Raw genomic sequence first — 18,074 nt, 5'->3', positions numbered from 1 at the left:
TACACTCCACTTGCCTGGAGGAGTTTAGTTCCAACAACACAAGAAACTCAACACCATCTAGGACAAAGATTGCTCCCCCTTCCACAAACATTTAATCCCTCCCTCCTTTAAACACCGACGAACAGTGGCAGTCGTATGTACCATCTACAGGATGCATTGCAGGAACTCACCAAGGTTCCTTAGGCAGCATCTTCCAAACAGACGACCACTACCATCTAGTAGGACAAGAGCATCAGATACCTGGGAGCCCCACCACCTAGACATTTCCCTCCAAGTCACTCACCTCCCTGAGGTGGAAGCATATTTGCCATTTTTTCTTCATTCCCGTTGGGTCAAAATCCTGGAACTCCCTCCCTAATAGCAATGCGGGTGTACCTACAACTCAGGGACTGCAGCGGTTCAAGAAGACACTCACCACCACCTTCTGACAGGCGACTACGGATGGGCAATAAATGCTGACCTAGCCAGCGACTCCACATCCTGTAATTGAATTTTTTTTGAAATGTCAAATCCAAAATTTGATCTCAGTTTTCAAATCACTTGATGGCCTTGCCCCATGCCTATCTTTGTAATCTCCTCCAGCCCCACAAACCTCCAATCTCTTAATTCTGACCCAAGTATCCCCAATTTCCTCCACTCCACAACTGGCAGTCGTATTTTTAATTGTCTAAGCTTCAATCTCTGGCAATTCCTTCCACAACATGACGCTACCTGCATCTTTATTCAAGCTTTTGCTGACATATCAAGTATCACTTTTTGTGGGTCAGTCACAAGTTTTGTATGATAATACTCCCATGAAGCGACTCATGTTTTACTTTGTTCAAGGCACTGCATAGATGCAAGATGTTGTTGCTGCCACCTACGTATTGTTTCCTAGTTCGGAGTTAACAGCTTCAGCAGAGGACAAATGGATGAAGGGAGCAAGAGAGAGAAAAATAGAAGTCTACGAAGTAAAGATCAAAAAAGTTGGGACATTGACAAAACAGCCCGACCTCTAAAACCTCTATCATGCCCAGATTGAACCATGATCTGGTTTCAATCCAAATAGAGTTAGGCAGGCAGCATAGCTGCCTCTCGCTCTCGAGTTTAAAATTTCCACTCACCAGAACCTGGGCCAAGTGCCAACAGCTCAATTAATTACGCAGTAAAGTGGTTGAACCATCTCCGGGTCACCATTGGCCATTAGCCGTTTAAGTGACAGGCCAGACTGCTAAAACGCACTGGCAGCAGAATGCTGTTCCATCAAACAGCAAATTCAGCACAAAGCGAACCGAAACCTTCTGGGGCCGACAGGTTTGCTGATCACTCATATCCAGCAAACAGCTCTAAAATAACATCAGGTACGGCCTTTTAACCTTTTTGCACGGTAAGATTTGATGCATTAAATGCAGGAAATTGAAAAAACACTTTTAAAACAGTTCAGGAGCAGGCAATTCAGCCCCGAGCCCATTCCAACAAGATTACAGGATGTTGCCTGGGGTGAAGCATTTCAGGTATGAAGAGAGGCTGGGCTTGTTTTCCTTAAGAGCAGCGGAGAAAGGACTTTTGAGGTGTTCAAAATTCTGAGGGACATAGAGAGGAAGAAATGTTTCCCCTTAGTAGAGGAGTCAATAACCAGGGGCAAAATTTAAGGCAAGGGACAGGGTGGCACGGTAGTACAGTGCTTGCTTCACAGCTCCAGGGTTCCAGGTTCGATTCACGGCTTGGGTCACTGTTTGTGCGGAGTTTGCACGTTCTCCCAGTGACTGCGCAAGTTTCCTCCGGGTGCTCCGGTTTCCTCCCACAGTCCAAAGACGTGCAGGTTAGGTGGTTTGACCAAACTAAATTGCCCGTATTGTCCAAAAATAAATGTTAGGTGAGGTTATGGGGATAGGGTGGAGGTGTGGGCTCAAGTAGGGTGCTCTTTCCAAGGGCCAGTGCAGACTCGATGGGCTGAATGGCCTCCTTCTGCACTGTAAATTTTATGATTTAGAGGGGATGTGTGGAAAACCTTTTTCCCCCCCAGAGGGTGGTGGGAATCTGGAACCCACTGCCTGAAAGGGTGAAAGAGGCCGGAACTCACACCAACAATCTTTTGAGGGAGACCCAGATTTCCACTCCCCTTTGCATGAAAAGTGTTTCCATATTTCACTCCTAAATCGCCTCAGAGTCAGATTTTAAAATTAATCAGAGGGAATACTTTCACACTATCTACCCTATTGAATCTTTTTAAAGATTTTATGCAGCTCAAATAACTCTCAAATCTTCTCTTCTTAGGGGAATAAAAGTCAAGTTTGTGTCAAGTGAGGTTTACCTCCCATAATTAAACCTTCTCAAGCCCAGTATCATTCAAGGTTCCTGGGTATAATTGACTATGGTTTGACATGCATTACAAGACATGTGGATGGAGTAGCTTAGGTTCAAAAGGATCATTTGAAAATTGATACAGACCGAAGAATTCATATTTGCAGATAAAGTATGTTTAATCTATCCGATCTTATTGAAACTTACAGAATACTGCGAGGCCTGGATAGAGTGGATGTGGGGAGGATGTTTCCACTTGTAGTAAAAACTAGAACCAGAGGACACCATCTCAGACTAAAGGGACTATCCTTTGAAACAGAGATGAGGAGGAATTTCTTCAGCCAGAGCGTGGTGTATCTGTGGAAAACTTTGCCGCAGCAGGCTGTGGAGGCCAAATCTCCGAGTGTCTTTCAGACACAGATAGATAGGTTCTTGATTAATAAGGGGATCAGGGGTTATGGGGAGAAGGCAGGAGTTTGGGGATGAGAAAACTAATAGCCATGATTGAATGGCGGAGCACACTCGATGGGCCGAGTGGCCTAATTCTGCTCCTATGTCTTATGGTCTTATCCCAGTATGCTTCAGGCTGACAGTCCAGCCGGCATCGATCTGTCTCAGGAACTACACGGTCACATTGGGGGGGGGGAAAAAAATCACACTCCAGGGTTTGACACGCATAATTAGGGCTGGCGCGACAATCCAGCACTAAAGGATGCACCGCACTGCAGAGGCAATATTCATTCTTGTTTTGTCTCGTTTACTATATTTATTCTTTTGTGGGCATCACTTGCAAGGCCAGCATTTGTTGCCCAGCCCTTAAACTGAGTGGCTTGCTGGACCATTGCAGAGGGACAGTTAAGAATCACTGCTGTGGGCCCAGTGTCACATGTTCACCAGACTTCCTTCTCTAAAAGGATATTAGGGAACAAGATTTCTTTCTTTGTTCCGTGAACAAATATTCAGAAAGTGCCTTTGAGCAGAGGACTCAAGTGGAAGCAGCCTGCCCAATCTTTCCTAAGACAACGCACTAGCCCACCATCTGTTCTAGATATGCAAGTGAATGTAAAAGATCCCAAGGAGCTTTGGCCAATGTTCTTCCCTAAACTCTCCCCTCCGCGCACCCCCCTCCGCCCGCCTCCTCACCCGCCGGAATCAGAACGGGACGTGGCCTGTAAATTCCGGAGAGGCCTCCCCCGGGGCCTTGCGAGATCTAGCCAGATCCCACAATAGGAGGGACCAATGTTTCAGACTGCTAAGTGGATTTCAGAAATGAAAATCGCTTATTGGCACAAGTAATAACAGTAATAATAACAATAATAGCTTATTGTCACAAGTAGACTTCAATAAAGTTACTGTGAAAACCCCCTAGTCGCCACATTCCGGCGCCTGTTCGGGGAGGCTGGGACGGGAATTGAACCTGCGCTACTGGCCTTGGTCTGCTATTTAGCCCACTGTGCTAAACCAGCCCCTTGAACACACTTAGCCATGCTGATGCCGGATCTAACTGGCTCCCGCAACTATCGGCCTCGCCAGGGAGACCCAGCTGGGCGCTGATTAGTACTGGTCCAGGGGAACGGCACCAGATGGGTGTGTGTGTGGGGTCCCCAGGCCATTGGAGGCCCCTGGGTGGTCAGGGACAGGGCAGGATGGCACCCTGGCTCTCCCCCTGGCACTGCAGTGAAGGGCATAGTGCATTAGAAGCAAGTGAAGGAGACAGGAATAGAAGGCAGACTGAGATAAGAGAGGCTGGGAAGGGGTATGTGTTGAGCATAGACACTGGCCAGCAGCAGCTGGAACAAATGGTCTGTTCCTGTGCTGTACATGATGTGTAAAACATTTAAAACAGATCTCTACACCCACTCCAACTATTCTGTTTGAACCAGTTAAACTGAGGGACAAAATAAAAGGGGTAGCCCTTCAAAGGGCTACTGCCTTAAACTGAAACAAATCATGAATTATACTTATAACATCAAACTAAGAGCAGCAGGGTGCCAGTGGTTAGCACTGCTGCCTCACTGCCACCGAGGACCCGGGTTCAATCCCGGCTGGGTCACTGTCCGTGTGGAGTTTGCACATTCTCTCAGTGTCTGTGTGGGTCTCACTCCCACAACCCAAAGATGTGTAGGGTAGGTGGATTGGCCACGCTAAATTACCCCTCAATTGGAAAAAATGAATTTGTTACTCTGGGCGGCACGGTTAGCACTGTTGCTTCACAGCGCCAGGGACCCGGGTTCGATTCCCGGCTTAGGTCACTGTCTGTGTGGAGTCTGCACGTTCTCTCCGTGTCTGCATGGGTTTCCTCCGGGTGCTCCGGTTTCCTCCCACAAGTCCCGAAAGGCGTGCTTGTTAGGTGAATTGGACATTCGGAATTCTCCCTCAGTGTACCCGAACAGACGGCAGAGGATGGCGGCTAGGGGATTTTCACAGTAACTACATTGCAGTGTCAACATTAGCCTACTTGTGACAATAAGAAAGATTATTATAAATTTATTTTAAAAACCATCAAACTAAAATTTGTTTAAACGGGGTCGATAAGGCACCCAGGCCCTGCAGTGCCCACCAAGCACGGAATCTGCACCAGCCCCAAGTGAGAAAGGATGAAGCCAATTAGAATTCCTTCCTGCATAGGATAAAAATAGCATTTGTAAATTGCCTCCATGTAAATTGCCTCCATGTAAGGTGCAATAAGTTTCTTTTCTTTTCTTCAGATTTAATTCTTTTTTTATATAAATTTAGAGTACCCAATTCATTTTTTCCAATTAAGGGGCAATTCAGCATGTTCACTCCACCTAACCCACACATAGAACATAGAACAGTACAGCACAGAACAGGCCCTTCGGCCCTCAATGTTGTGCCGAGCCATGATCACCCCACTCAAACCCACGTATCCACCCTATACCTGTAACCCAACAACCCCCCCCTTAACCTTACTTTTTTTATTAGGACACTACGGGCAATTTAGCATGGCCAATCCACCTAACCCGCACATCTTTGGACTGTGGGAGGAAACCGGAGCACCCGGAGGAAACCCACGCACACAGGGGGAGGACGTGCAGACTCCACACAGACAGTGACCCAGCCGGGAATCGAACCTGGGACCCTGGAGCTGTGAAGCATTTATGCTAACCACCATGCGAAATCCACGCAAACACGGGGAGAATGTACAAACTCCACACAGACAGTGACCCACAGCCGGGATCAAACCCGGGACCTCAGCGCCGTGAGGCAGCAGTGCTACCACTGCGCCACCCTGCTGCCCCTCAAATTTAATTCTAACTGCATAAAGTAGCTTTAAGCCTCACTCATGAGACTTGAACATCTAATTTAGGCTCACACAGCACGGAGGGGTACTGTTGCAAGTCACCCAAAATTGGAGGTTGCCTATCGGTTCAGGGAAATGCAATAAAAGTACCCACAGTACAATTCAAAGTTGTCCCGATGTCCTAACCAACATTGAGCCCACAACATTGAGTCCACAACCAACACCACCAAACAGATTCATTTACGTTTGCAAGATCTTGCTCCTGCAAATTAATTGCCAAATTTTCTATCACAAGATTAACAACACACTGAAAATAATTTCGGACTGCGAGGTGCGGGAGCAACTTCTCCGTACAGACTATAACAGTTCAAGTAGGTGGCACACCACCTTCTTTTCGAGGGCAACTAGAGGGAAGAATAAATGTTGGCCTTGCCATCCATCCCCATATCCTAAAGAATAAGAGTGAAGTGCTTACGAGCACTATACAAGCACAAATCCATTTCCTTTTTTGTAAACATAAACAACATTTATTACCATGCTCTCGTGTGTCCCCTTAGACATTGCCCTTGTCCTATTTGGCGCTGGAATCGCTGATGTAAATGAATCACATTGGCATGACCTCCAATAGTCTACGTGGGTAAACAACAAGGTAAACAGGGCAAGTGATTGGAAGTTTGAGTGAATACTGTTGTACTCTCCCCTTCAATATAGTTTCAGCTCGAAAACAAAACAGAATTCCATCATCACCTTTCAGACACAGTTCAAGGACTCTGTGAAAACAAAATTGGAACGCTGCGCACACGACGTCACACAGGGATCTTGGCCCTCCAACGCAAATGTTTGGCCTGGTGGGTCAAGGTATTTAGCAGAATTGGCGAACCACACACATCAGAAGGTTTCATTGGTCGATTTTCAGCGTGCAATTAGTTACCAAATTAGGAGCAGCAATCAACTGTACACTTAGCAGTGGAGGCGGCATCGGGGGAAACAGGGGGCTCGATGGAGGCTCCACTGGGTGGCAACCATCGGTTCATCCCGGGGAACAAGGATGGGGGATTTAGGGGGTGGCACAGGGCGGGCATCAGCAAATTGAGGGACCTGTTTATTGGCGGGAGGTTTGCGGGCCTGGGGGAACTGGAAGATAAATTTGGCCTTCCCCAAGGGAACATGTTCAGATACTTGCAGGTAAAGGCGTTTGCTAGGCGACAGGTAGAGGGATTCCCTTTGCTGCCCTAGCAGGGGACGATGGACAGAGTGCTTTCGGGGGTGTGGGTAGGAGAGGGGAAGGTGTCTGACATGTATAAGGTAATGCAGGAGGTGGAGTCGTCGTCAGTGGAGGAGCTGAAGGCTAAATGGGAGGAGGAACTCGGGGAGCAGATAGAGGACGGGACTTGGGCGGATGCCTTGGAGAGAGTCAACTCTTCCTCCTCATGTGCGAGGCTTAGTCGCATCCAATTTAAGGTGCTGCACCGGGCCCACATGTCCGGGACTAGGATGAGTAGGTTCTTTGGGGGTGAGGACAGGTGCACCAGATGTTCGGGGAGTCCTGCGAACCACGCCCATATGTTCTGGGCATGCCCAGCACTGGAAGAATTCTGGAAGGGGGTGGTGGGGACGGTGTCGAGGGTGGTTGGATCCAGGGTCAAACCAGGGTGGGGACTCGCGATTTTTGGAGTTGCGGTAGAGCCGGGAGTGCGTCTTATTGTAGTGTTTATTCTGTAACTTTATAGTGTGTTAATTTGCGTTGTTGTTAAAATGCTAGGTGTTTTTTTTTTTTATATTTTTTTTATAAATTTAGATTAGACAATTATTTTTTCCAATTAAGGGGCAATTTAGCGTGGCCAATCCACCTACTCTGCACATTTTTGGGTTGTGGGGGCGAAACCCACGCAGACACGGGGAGAATGTGCAAACTCCACATGGACAGTGACCCAGAGCCGGGATCGAACCTGGGACCTCAGCGCCGTGAGGCGGTTGTGCTAACCACTAGGCCACCGTGCTGCCCGTTAAAATGCTGGGTTGTTCATGGGGATGGGGCGAATGTATATGACTGTTAATATTATTGTTATTTTCGGTATTTTACTAAGGTGCGTCAATGTTGTATAAAATCAAAATTTTTCAATAAAAATTATTTTATTTTGTTTAAAACTGTACACTTAGCCCTGGTCTAGGGTGGGTGGGTTGGGGGATGGGGAACCTTATCCAGCTAAAGGCATGTATTTAAGCCGAAGAGTACAGCAGGCGTACACATTACCTGTTTTTTTGCAGAGCTTTGTGAGCACCTAGCGCACTGAACAATAGACATTCATTAGCTGATTATGAAGGGGAGTTTGCATTCAAGTCGAAGGTACCAACAGCAGTGAAAATGGCATCCAACATGAATGCAACAGAGCTTAAAGAGAATACTGCAGCTCCAACCAGTGTTTTGGAGTAGATACGGTACACAAGTTGAACCACAAGCATATGCAAGTGCCGCATGCTTGGGAGAAATTGGCAATTTTGCACCCATGGTTGCGAAGCAACACGCAGGAACCAAGCATTGACTGTTGTCAGGCAGAACACTGTCCCTGACCAACCCACAGGTTGTCATCCCGCCAACTGAACCGACTTCCTCCAAAGCTGGTTCTTAAGATTCCCTCCAAGCCGATAAGTCTGCTTTCTCAGCTGGAAAATTACATAACCTAGGATCACTCTGTCCTGACTAGCAGGCAGTTTCAGCTTAAGTCCACTGTTTCAAACAGGGAGAATGTGCAAACTCCACATGAACAGTGACCCAGAGCTGGGATCGAACCTGGGACCTCAGCCCCGTGAGCGCATTCCAATTATGAGGCCACGGACCAAAAATAATAAAATAAAACCAAAGGGGCGGCATGTGGTGCAGTGGTTAGCACTGGGACTGTGGCACGGAGGACCCGGGATCAAATCCCGGTCCGTGTGGAGTTTGCACATTCTCCCCATGTCTGTGTGGGTTTCACCCCCACAACCCAAAGATGTGCAAGTTAGGGGGATTGGCCATTCTAAATTGCCCCTTAATTGGAAAAAAAAATAATTGGGTACTCTAAATTTAAAAAAAATAAAACCAAAGAAATGGGAACAAAGGGAAATCAAAAAGAAGGATTCTGACACCCACCCCCAGTCTAAGAGGGATGACATATCATTGCAAGAATATACCCAGGGTGTATGACATAAAATGCACATCCATTCATCCTTCCTTTCCCACTTCTCAAGTTCCTCCAATTCTTACATCTGCCACTTATCAACATTTAAATCCGTGACAATGCATCCACAATAATATTGCCCTTTCCAAGAACATGTACTATTTTAATATTGAACGGTTGCAACAATAAACTCTGACGGCACAATCTTGCGTACTGAATTTAAAATGTTTCTATAAATGCGAACGGATTATGGTCGATATAGACTAAGCTTTGCTTATTATCATGCCAGACATAAATTTCAAAATGCTGAAGGGCTAGTCGCAATGCTACGGTTTCCTTCTAAATGGTGGAGTACTTTCGTTTGCACAGACTTGGGTTTTAAAAAAAAAAGAAATATCCCACCGGCCTCTCTATTCCGGACTCACCATCCCGTAGGAACACTGCCCCTACCCACAGGTCGCTGGCATCCGTGGGCATTTTAAAGGGTTTGGAAAAAACAGGTGCAGCCAGCACTGGTTGGGTTACCAATATGGCCCACAATTTCTCAAAACGCTGTTTTGCATTCTGCGGACCATGCCATTTTTGCTGGTTTCTGTGGGCTCAGTCGATAAGGTCGGCGTTTTAATCGGGTTGGAGTCACCTATGTCCATATCATGTTCAGTTAATGTAGTGCACCCCCATGTGTCCCTAAAATCTTATAATTTTGCAGTATCCTTATGAGATTTCTTTGTTGTCCTTCTTCTAAGAATGCAAACTCAGTGCCTAACTTCCAGTGTTGCTGTATTTGGGGCTGGTTTAGCACAATGGGCTAAATCGCTGGCTTTTAAAGCAGACCAAGCAGGCCAGCAGCACGGTTCGATTCCCGCATCAGCCTCCCCGGACAGGCGCCGGAATGTGGCGACTAGGGGCTTTTCACAGTAACTTCATTGAAGCCTACTCGTGACAATAAGCGATTTTCATTTCATTTCATTTGCTAGTCGTACCACAGGAGGGTCACTCTTGCGAACTGTCAATCTCTTCCACTACCTCACTCTTACCAGCTCTGCCCTCTTCCACTACTTCTACCACCTGACACGTGTTCTTTCCCTCCTTCTTCCCTGTGGCGATATTTTTTCCACCGTACTTTTGTGGCATAATCAGTCCTTCCTCCTATGGTATGGAGTATCGATCAGGTAAGTCACCTTATAGGGGCCGCTGAAATTTTGCTCTCAGAGGTTCGCCCTGCTATGGCAACAATGCTGTTACCTCATCGCCAGCATGGAATGTTCAGCACCTGGCATGTTTGTCTGCCCATTCTTTCCCCTGAAACCTTTAGATGCTCTTGGGCTGCTTGACATGCTCTGGAAAATTTTTCCAGAAACGTGGACAGGTAATCCAGCATTGATGATTCGTTTTTTTATTTTAGAAGCTTGTCTTTCATCAACTTTAATGGACCCTCGGGCAGCACGGTGGTGCAGTGGTTAGCATTGCTGCCTCACGGCGCCGAGGCTCTGGGTCACTGTCCGTGTGGAGTTTGCACGTTCTCCCCGTGTTCGCATGGGTTTCACCCCCACAACCCAAAGATGTGCAGGGTAGATGGATTGGCCACGCTAAATTGCCCCTTAATTGGAAAAATTGAATTGAGTACTCTAAATTTATTTTTTTTAAACTGTAATGGACCCTGTATTTCATGGCCTTAGAGCAATTCAAATGCTTCAAACCCAGTAGGTCTGTTCGGAGAATCTCTGATGGCAAATAGTAAAAAATCTAGTCCTTGTCCCAATCTCTTGGATATTCATGGCAATAGGTGATCGACTTTAGTTGCTTGGTACCTAAGCAATTATGTCGAAAATTTCAGACAAAGTTAGAACCCTGGTCAGGCTGTGCTTCTATAGCATGTGAAAAACTCTGGTCAACTTTTCCATTGCTCCCTTATCTGTAATTGTTCTTATAGGACTAGCTTCTGGAAATCAGGTGGCGATATCATGACTGTAAGAATGTACTGATGCCCTGCCTTTGTTTTAGGCAACAGTCTATGCAATCTACCAACACCCGATTAAAATGGTTCTTTAAAACACTGGTATCGGTATTAAAGGTGCTGGTCTAATCAGATGTTGTGGTTTATTTATTATCTGACAGGTTGTACAGAATCGCACTGCATCCTTATGCAGTCCTGGCCAGAAAAATTGCCTGTTGACTGATGCGTAGGTTTTCCTAATTCCCACACTCTGTCGTGACCAGCAGGCTGCTTAAGCTGGAGTCCACTGCTCAAAAGGCACGTTCTGATTCTTGGTCCACAGACCAAGAATAAGAAGACAAATGGGAACAAAGAGAAATCAAAAGAAAGGACTCGCAACAACGTCACACGCAAAACAAAGCAACTCTACTTATGGGAGCTTGCTACATTTGCACTTCGTAGCAAATTAAGCACTTTGGGGTGTTAAGAGACAGGATGGGACTCTGTATAAGTAATACAAGTACCTTTAATACAGAAGAACATCTCAGTAATGCTTGGGAGAGGGAAATGCGGGATACTGTGCAGAAATTGCTAGAGATTGGGAGTGTCTGAAAACACGACCCAAATGATAAGATTAGATCTCGTGGAAGGGAGGGAAAGAGCTAGTAAGACAAATCCATTTTTCAGGGTAAGGTCACAAAGTTCTGGAGAGATATTGACTTATGCCAGTGTAGCAGACCAGTGTCAGTCCCACGTTATGCAGCCTATGCAAAGTCGGGCATTGCATCAGCCAGGCAATAGTCAATTCACACAGCAGAGCCAACCACTAAAGTTCAATTAGAGCCTTGCCCATTATGCCCTGTACTTTCAATGAAACAGCACAGATTGTATTAAGCTTTCAGTAGTGTGTAAATGCAAGGTGTAAAAATGTTCATATTTGTTAGTACGTTGCTAATGGCATCGTCAATGGTCAATTGGGAAATGTTATTTAAATACACAAAATGGCGAGAGACAGATTTTGGAAACTTGCCCGTAGTCACCCAGTGAGCAGAGTCTAACTAAATTGTGAGAGTTGTCATATGTGATGACTTACCAGGGCCTAATGCTTAGGCCCGATTAAAATTGGCCATTTTGGTTCAAAGAATTGGGCACTTTCACTCCAGCAAGCCACAGTCACTCCAGCAAAGCCTCATGGGAATTTGAACTGGCCAAGTTCGAATACACTAGCGGTCAGACAGGCTGCCAAGGCCTGTCGGGACCTGCCCTGTCAATTGGCCATCAAGAGATAATCAATCCAATTGATATGCCCTGGTCTATTGTTGCAAACATCGGCCAGGCCAGACTTTCAGACGCCTAGAGTTCCCGCTGTCACCGGTAGTATGCACTGATCTTGGGTAAATTGTGTTCAATAAATATTGTTGAATTTGAACAGGTGTTTGTGGTTTGTTTTCCTCGCCAATAAAGACACCCTAGGTAAAACCTTTGAGTAAGTGAACTGGTTTTACAGAAACAACATATAATAACATCGAATGGGAAAATGTTGACACAACAAATTACAATGATCACTGTTGATACAAAACAGGCAAAGTATGGAGAAAGGAAGTGTGCCTTGTTTTTTTGAAAAGCGCATCTTGACACACATTGGGCGAGATTCTCCATTTCGTCGGCTGGTCAACGGGATTTCCCATCGTGGGGCAGCCCCACGCCATCGGGAACATCCCCAGTCTGCCGGCAAAACGGAGCATCCCAACGGCTGAGAATTCAGCCTGTTATTTTCCCTTTGGGCAAAAGTGGGGAGCTAGTGGAAGGACTCACGGGCTGACTATTGGACCACATCAATTACGCTCTTTCCATATTCAACAGGTCCTGACTTTTAGCTAATACAAGTCGATTGCTCGCGCCACTGAGGCACGATCAAGAGTGATCCTCAGGTATAGGATGAGGGTGAAGAAAATTGGCTCAGGATATGCAGATATAATTCATATATAAAAATATTTATGTTTTAGTTTGCCAAAACTTGCATCTTACGAAGAAAAAAAGTAAAGATCATTAGAATTACACGTTATTTCTTAAGATGAGCTCAGAAATGCAAACCTATGGTGCTACAGCGTCATCACTGGCCACGGAGCAGAACTACATTACTGTACAAGTTTACATAGGCAATTTCCATTATAGAAGTGGCCTTGGCAATTATAATAGATCCAAAGAGCCCGTAGATGAAATTAAAAAGATATGTTATGTACACTCAGTTGAATGTTAAACATAGACAGCAGTGCTATTCCACATTTAGTTCAAGCAGATTAGGATTGTGTTGAGAGATGGAAACGTGTGCAGCATGAGCGATAGTGAAATGCGAGTGATCACAAGCTTGTGAGCAGTGACAACAGCAACCCGAGATATTGAATCGGATTAAAAATCTGTATTTGTACTGCTGGATGCTTTTACTGGTCGCTACTGTGAACGCTTCACACACCTGCTGTCACAATTTGCTGAACGCCCAGCATCAACGCTAAAATTTGCAAAGCAATGCTTCAGGGGAAAGTCCCTGCTCTCCTGGTTAAAAGAAAATCCTGAAATTCCAAGCCATCATCGCACAGAAAACATCAAAGGATTGTTGTTAGTCTTGAAGGGTATTTGGAACTTAAGTATTGGTCAGACGCATCATCCTCACCACAACAGTTATTGCAGCACTGCCTCAATTGCTCACCTCAAACTAAGCAAACAGCAACAGACTCCATCAGTGCATCGCTCCAAACATTAGTTGCAGACTTAGAGCATTGTTCCTCCAAGGTTCACCACCCTATTGCTTTCAGTCAGTCAGTGTTTGTGCTGTCCATATAATTAACAAACAACAAGCCCCACCCACTTCCCACCCCTCCCCGCTCAACCGACAGTGACCCAGGGCCGGGATCGAACCTGGGTCCTCAGTGCCGTCGGCAGCAATGCTACCCACTACACCACCGTGCCGCCCTTCATACATTAATCATAGAATCTACAGGGCAGAATGAGGCCATTCGGCCCATCGAGTCTGCACCAGCCCTCGGTAAGAGCACTCCACTAAAGCCCACACCTCCACCCCCCATCCCCGTAACCTAGTAACCTCACCCAACCTTTTTGGACACAGAGGGCAATTTATCATGGCCAATCCACGTAACCTGCACATCTTTGGACTGTGAGGAAACCGGAGCACCCGGAGGAAACCCACGCAGACACGGGGAGAACGTGCAGACTCCGCACAGACAGTCACTTGAGGCCGGACTTTATTACCACTACTTGCATTCAAATAAAAGCCAGGTTGGAGGAGAGAATCCAATCCTGTCCTTACCTGGTCTGGGTGCAGATGTGGCTCCAGACCCACTCTGATGTGACTGGCTCTTAACTGCCCTTTGAAGCGGCCTCACGAGTCATTTGGTTTTGCCAAGTTGCTCCAGAAGAACCGACTGTAGCAGCTGAAGGAGGAGGACAAGCACCACTGTCTCAAGGACAACTCAAGATGAACAATAAATGCTGGCCTTGTTCACAGAAATACATCACAGAAACAGGTGGTTCAGTCCAACTGATCTGTGTTAACATTTACATTCCACACGAGTCTTCATCTAACTCCATCAACATATTCTTCCATTAATTTCCCCATCGTGTACTTAGCGAGCTTTCACTTAAGGCAACAATACGATTCACCTCAACTATCCCCGATTCCACATCCTAACCACTTATTGGACAAATGTGTGTCCTCTGAATTCTGTACTGGATTTATTAATGACTACTTTATATTTATGGTCCCTAGTTTCGGTCTTCCCCACAACCAGCAGACTGTGAGATGGTGGTACTGAAATTTGAGTGCTATGCTGCATTTTATCAACAACTTCTTTTAAAATTTAGAGAACCAATTCATTTTTTTTCCCAATTAAAGGGCAATTTAGTGTGTGGCCAATTCACTATCCTGCACATCTTTTTGGGTTGTGGGGGTGAGACCCATGCAGACATGGGGAGAATGTGCAAACTCCACACTGTCAGTGACCCGGAGCCAGGATCGAACCAGTGTCCTCAGCGCCATGAGGCAGCAATGCAAACTACTGCGCCACCGTGGCACCCCTATATCAACAACTTTTATTTATACAGCACTTTATTGTGCAATAAAGCGTTCCAAGGTGGTTCACATGAGCATTATAAAATGAAATGGGACACCAAGCCAGACGGAGATATTAGGTCGGATGACTAAAAGCTTGGTCGAAGAGTGTCGTAAAGGGGAAAAGCAAGGTGGAGTGGCTTAGGAAGGAAATTCCAGAGCTTGGGGCCTAAGCAACTGAAGGAGCAGCCACCAATAGTGGAGCAATTAAAATAGACGATGGTCAAAAACATTATAAACAAAGCAGCTACGGTAGTGAAGCTGTAAGAGTGAACTGTAGTCACACGCCATTAACCAGAACGTGGTTATTGGTCTGCTGCGGTTAAATTAAGGTGCTGACATGATTTTGCATTAATTAAAGAGCATTGTCAGCAACTACCACCTAAAGTGCTGTCAAATATAAACAGAAAAACAAAAATGTCACTGTTAATTCATCACGCATACATTCTCTGCTGTCGCCTGCTGACCATCCCCCTCCACAGTAAACACCAATTCATAGAATCCATATAGAGACAGACGGAGGTCATTGGGCCCATCAGGTCTGCACCAACCCTCTGATAGAGTACCCTCCCTAGGCCCACTACCCTGCCCTATCCTTGTAACCTACACATCGTTGGATACTAAGGGGCAATTTAACATGGTTAATCCACATAACCTGCACACCTTTGGACTGTGGGAGGAAATGAGGCACCCGGAGGAACCCCACGCAGACACGGGAGAATGTACAAACAGTCACTCAAGGCCAGAATTGAACCCAGGACCCTGGCACTGTGAGGCAGCATAGCTAACCACTGTGCCACCGTGCCGGCCTGAGTACATTTCTTAGTCACTCCACAAATGGTCACTTATGGCAGGTGAAGCAATGAAATGAGTGTCATCGGGCTATTTGCCCATGGAGAGCATCGCAACTGTGCCCCATTCCCCCTGCATCCCGTGTTCGCACATTATCGCGTGCGGTCTCATCGGGAGTGAGACTTTTACCTCAAATACTGAAACTGGGCATCCACCATGTCCATGCGTGGTCCATCCAGTTAGTCACTTGACTCACACGGTGATACTGAACCACTTTGCAAAGCTTCCCCAGTCGGTTAAGCATTTCACCACCTGCTAAGCCTGAACCATACAGTGGCGGTATGGTTATCACCACTACATCACCTTATCTCTCCGCCTGGTGCTTTCTCCTCCTTTGACCACGAACCATAGTTCAACCCCCTTCGCCGCTACTTGAAGAACTTGATTGCCTGCTGATGTTCAACGTCTTTCCAAGATATGCTCCCTCATTCTCCAGATCAGGGACAAATGGGCCTTACTGGCCACTGTAAATCCTGCCCAATATTCCACAAGTACAGTATCCTGGATGCAAAGTTAGCCCCTCTATATTTTCCACTACTGATTATCTCCTTAAAAATTGTGCTCTTCAGCCCTCTTTATCTTCACCAACAAACCTGAGGGGTTAATTGATTACTTTGTCATTAAGATAGAGACCATCTGTTCAGCTGCTACTCCCCATCCCAGCAAACCAAACATTCCCTCTTCTCTCCCCCCCCCCCCCCCCCAGCCCGCCCGCCCGCCCTGGCTCAACACGCTCATGTCCTGAATTCTCATTTCCCTTTCCCTCCTACCCTCTTCCAACTAATCTGTCCATCTGTTCCCTCAATTCCATTCCTGCTAACCACCTAACTTCCCTTCTAGGCACCCATTAGATTACTCCCAGATATTCTCCCCATCCCTTTCAAAATTCCTTCCTCACACATTCTACCTTCCAAAGTTCTTAAACATGTTACATCTTCATCTTTCCTGCAACTCGAGTTTGAAACTCTCTCTCGAATAGGTATTTCATGTCTGCAAAATCACTAAATTAGGCAGATAAAAGTCACAAGTAACAACCTATGTGAATATGGCAGATTATCATTCCCTACAGCCTTTAATGTGATTGATCACACCATCCCTCTCCAACAGCACTCCATCATTGGCCAGAACACTGGGACAGACTTGCTAGGGTCAACTTGGCATACTGGTCAATAACCACATCATAGCAGACAGTGGAATTTCTCCTTGTCCCCTCTGGACATCCCTTTACTCATCTACATATCTACCCATGACATTAATAGTCATAGGGTCAGCCAGAACAGCCATTGTGATCACTGTCAGAGTGCATGTCTCACTTCCAGTCTCAACAAGCCGCAATTTCCTTCAGCCAAAGACTGGGAAGATCGGAGCCAGCATCTTTGGCTACCCACAACCGTCTCCATATCCTTGCTACCAATTCTGGACGCACTCAGATTGACCCAAACATTGTTAACAGTGAACGCAGAGAGGAGCTTCGAACCCCATAGCTTCTCAAAGACTGGCTGTTTCCACTCATGGTAGCACGGTGGTTAGCACTGTTGCTTCACAACACCAGGGTCCCAGGCTTGATTCCCGGCTTGGGTCACTGTCCGTGCGGAGTCTGCACCTTCTTCCCGTGTCTGAGGGTTTCCTCCCATAACTCCCGAAAGATGTGCTGTTCGGTGAATTGGACATTCTGAATTCTCCCTCGGTGTACCAAAACAGGCGCCGGAGTGTGGCGACTAGGGGATTTTCACAGTAACTTCATTGCAGTGTTAAGGTAAGCCTACTTGTGACACTAATAAAGATTATTATTATAGAACATTGGGTGCCTCCAGCCCACCTGCCTCTACTATTCCAACCATCCTGGATCACCGACAGACTTCACTATTTCAATTCTCCTTTCTCACAAATTTCAACTCGGCCAATACCACGAATGCTGCTAACGAATCCCAGGACAATGCTCACCCACCCACTATCACCGTTCTCACAGATCTTCTCAATCCCTTCACAGTTTCCACCCCAATTACACCCTCCCTCCCTCCCCAAACTCTGTTAGTCCAACTCTGGCTAATGTTCCACCAATGCGCCATACCATATGCGGCCTTGCTTTCAGCCAACCCGAGCCCACATTCGGAAATTCCCTCCCAAAACCCTCCACATCCCTCGGTTTCTTTAAGATCCTCCTTAAAATCCCTTGTAGGCCAGGTTTTTCGCCACCCCTCCTAACTTCACCTCCTAGGGTTCTGAATTCAATTTTTAATGGGGGGGGGAAATCTTGCCCCTGCTTTCGAGTAAGAAGCTCTGGGGTCAAGCCTAACACCAGAACATGGTGAACACAGGAGGTATGATCATAACGTGGCCACACAAAGATTATCAATGTGCAAAAATCCAGGAAAAGACAGCAGCCTAGGATATTGTTCTATATAATGAGCACTATATAAAATACAAATTATGTCAAAATGTATAGCTGTAGATACA

At 46.3% G+C, this 18,074-nt stretch overlaps 1 protein-coding gene and 1 long non-coding RNA gene across 6 annotated transcripts in view; one reads left to right on the top strand and one right to left on the bottom strand.

Moving 5' to 3' along the window:
* Positions 1–18,074, bottom strand: part of tpra1 (transmembrane protein, adipocyte asscociated 1) — a 106,508-nt gene that overhangs the window by 73,695 nt on the left and 14,739 nt on the right. For 2 of the 5 annotated variants that reach the window (XM_038812157.1, XM_038812158.1), the window contains one exon: positions 13,965–14,088. The exons of the other annotated variants lie outside the window; for them this stretch is intronic. The gene's annotated coding sequence lies outside the window, so the exon portion shown is untranslated. The remainder of the gene's footprint in view (positions 1–13,964; positions 14,089–18,074) is intronic. 5 annotated transcript variants of the gene reach the window in all.
* LOC119973744 lies at positions 1,191–12,068 on the top strand. Its single transcript, XR_005462382.1, has 2 exons — positions 1,191–1,340; positions 10,822–12,068. It is a non-coding gene; the product is annotated as an uncharacterized LOC119973744 (long non-coding RNA).

This window comes from Scyliorhinus canicula, chromosome 11 (assembly GCF_902713615.1).
Source record: "Scyliorhinus canicula chromosome 11, sScyCan1.1, whole genome shotgun sequence".
Classification (NCBI taxonomy): Eukaryota; Metazoa; Chordata; class Chondrichthyes; order Carcharhiniformes; family Scyliorhinidae; genus Scyliorhinus; species Scyliorhinus canicula.
Note: the sequence above shows the minus strand (reverse complement) of the source record. Positions and strands in the feature narration are given on the sequence as shown.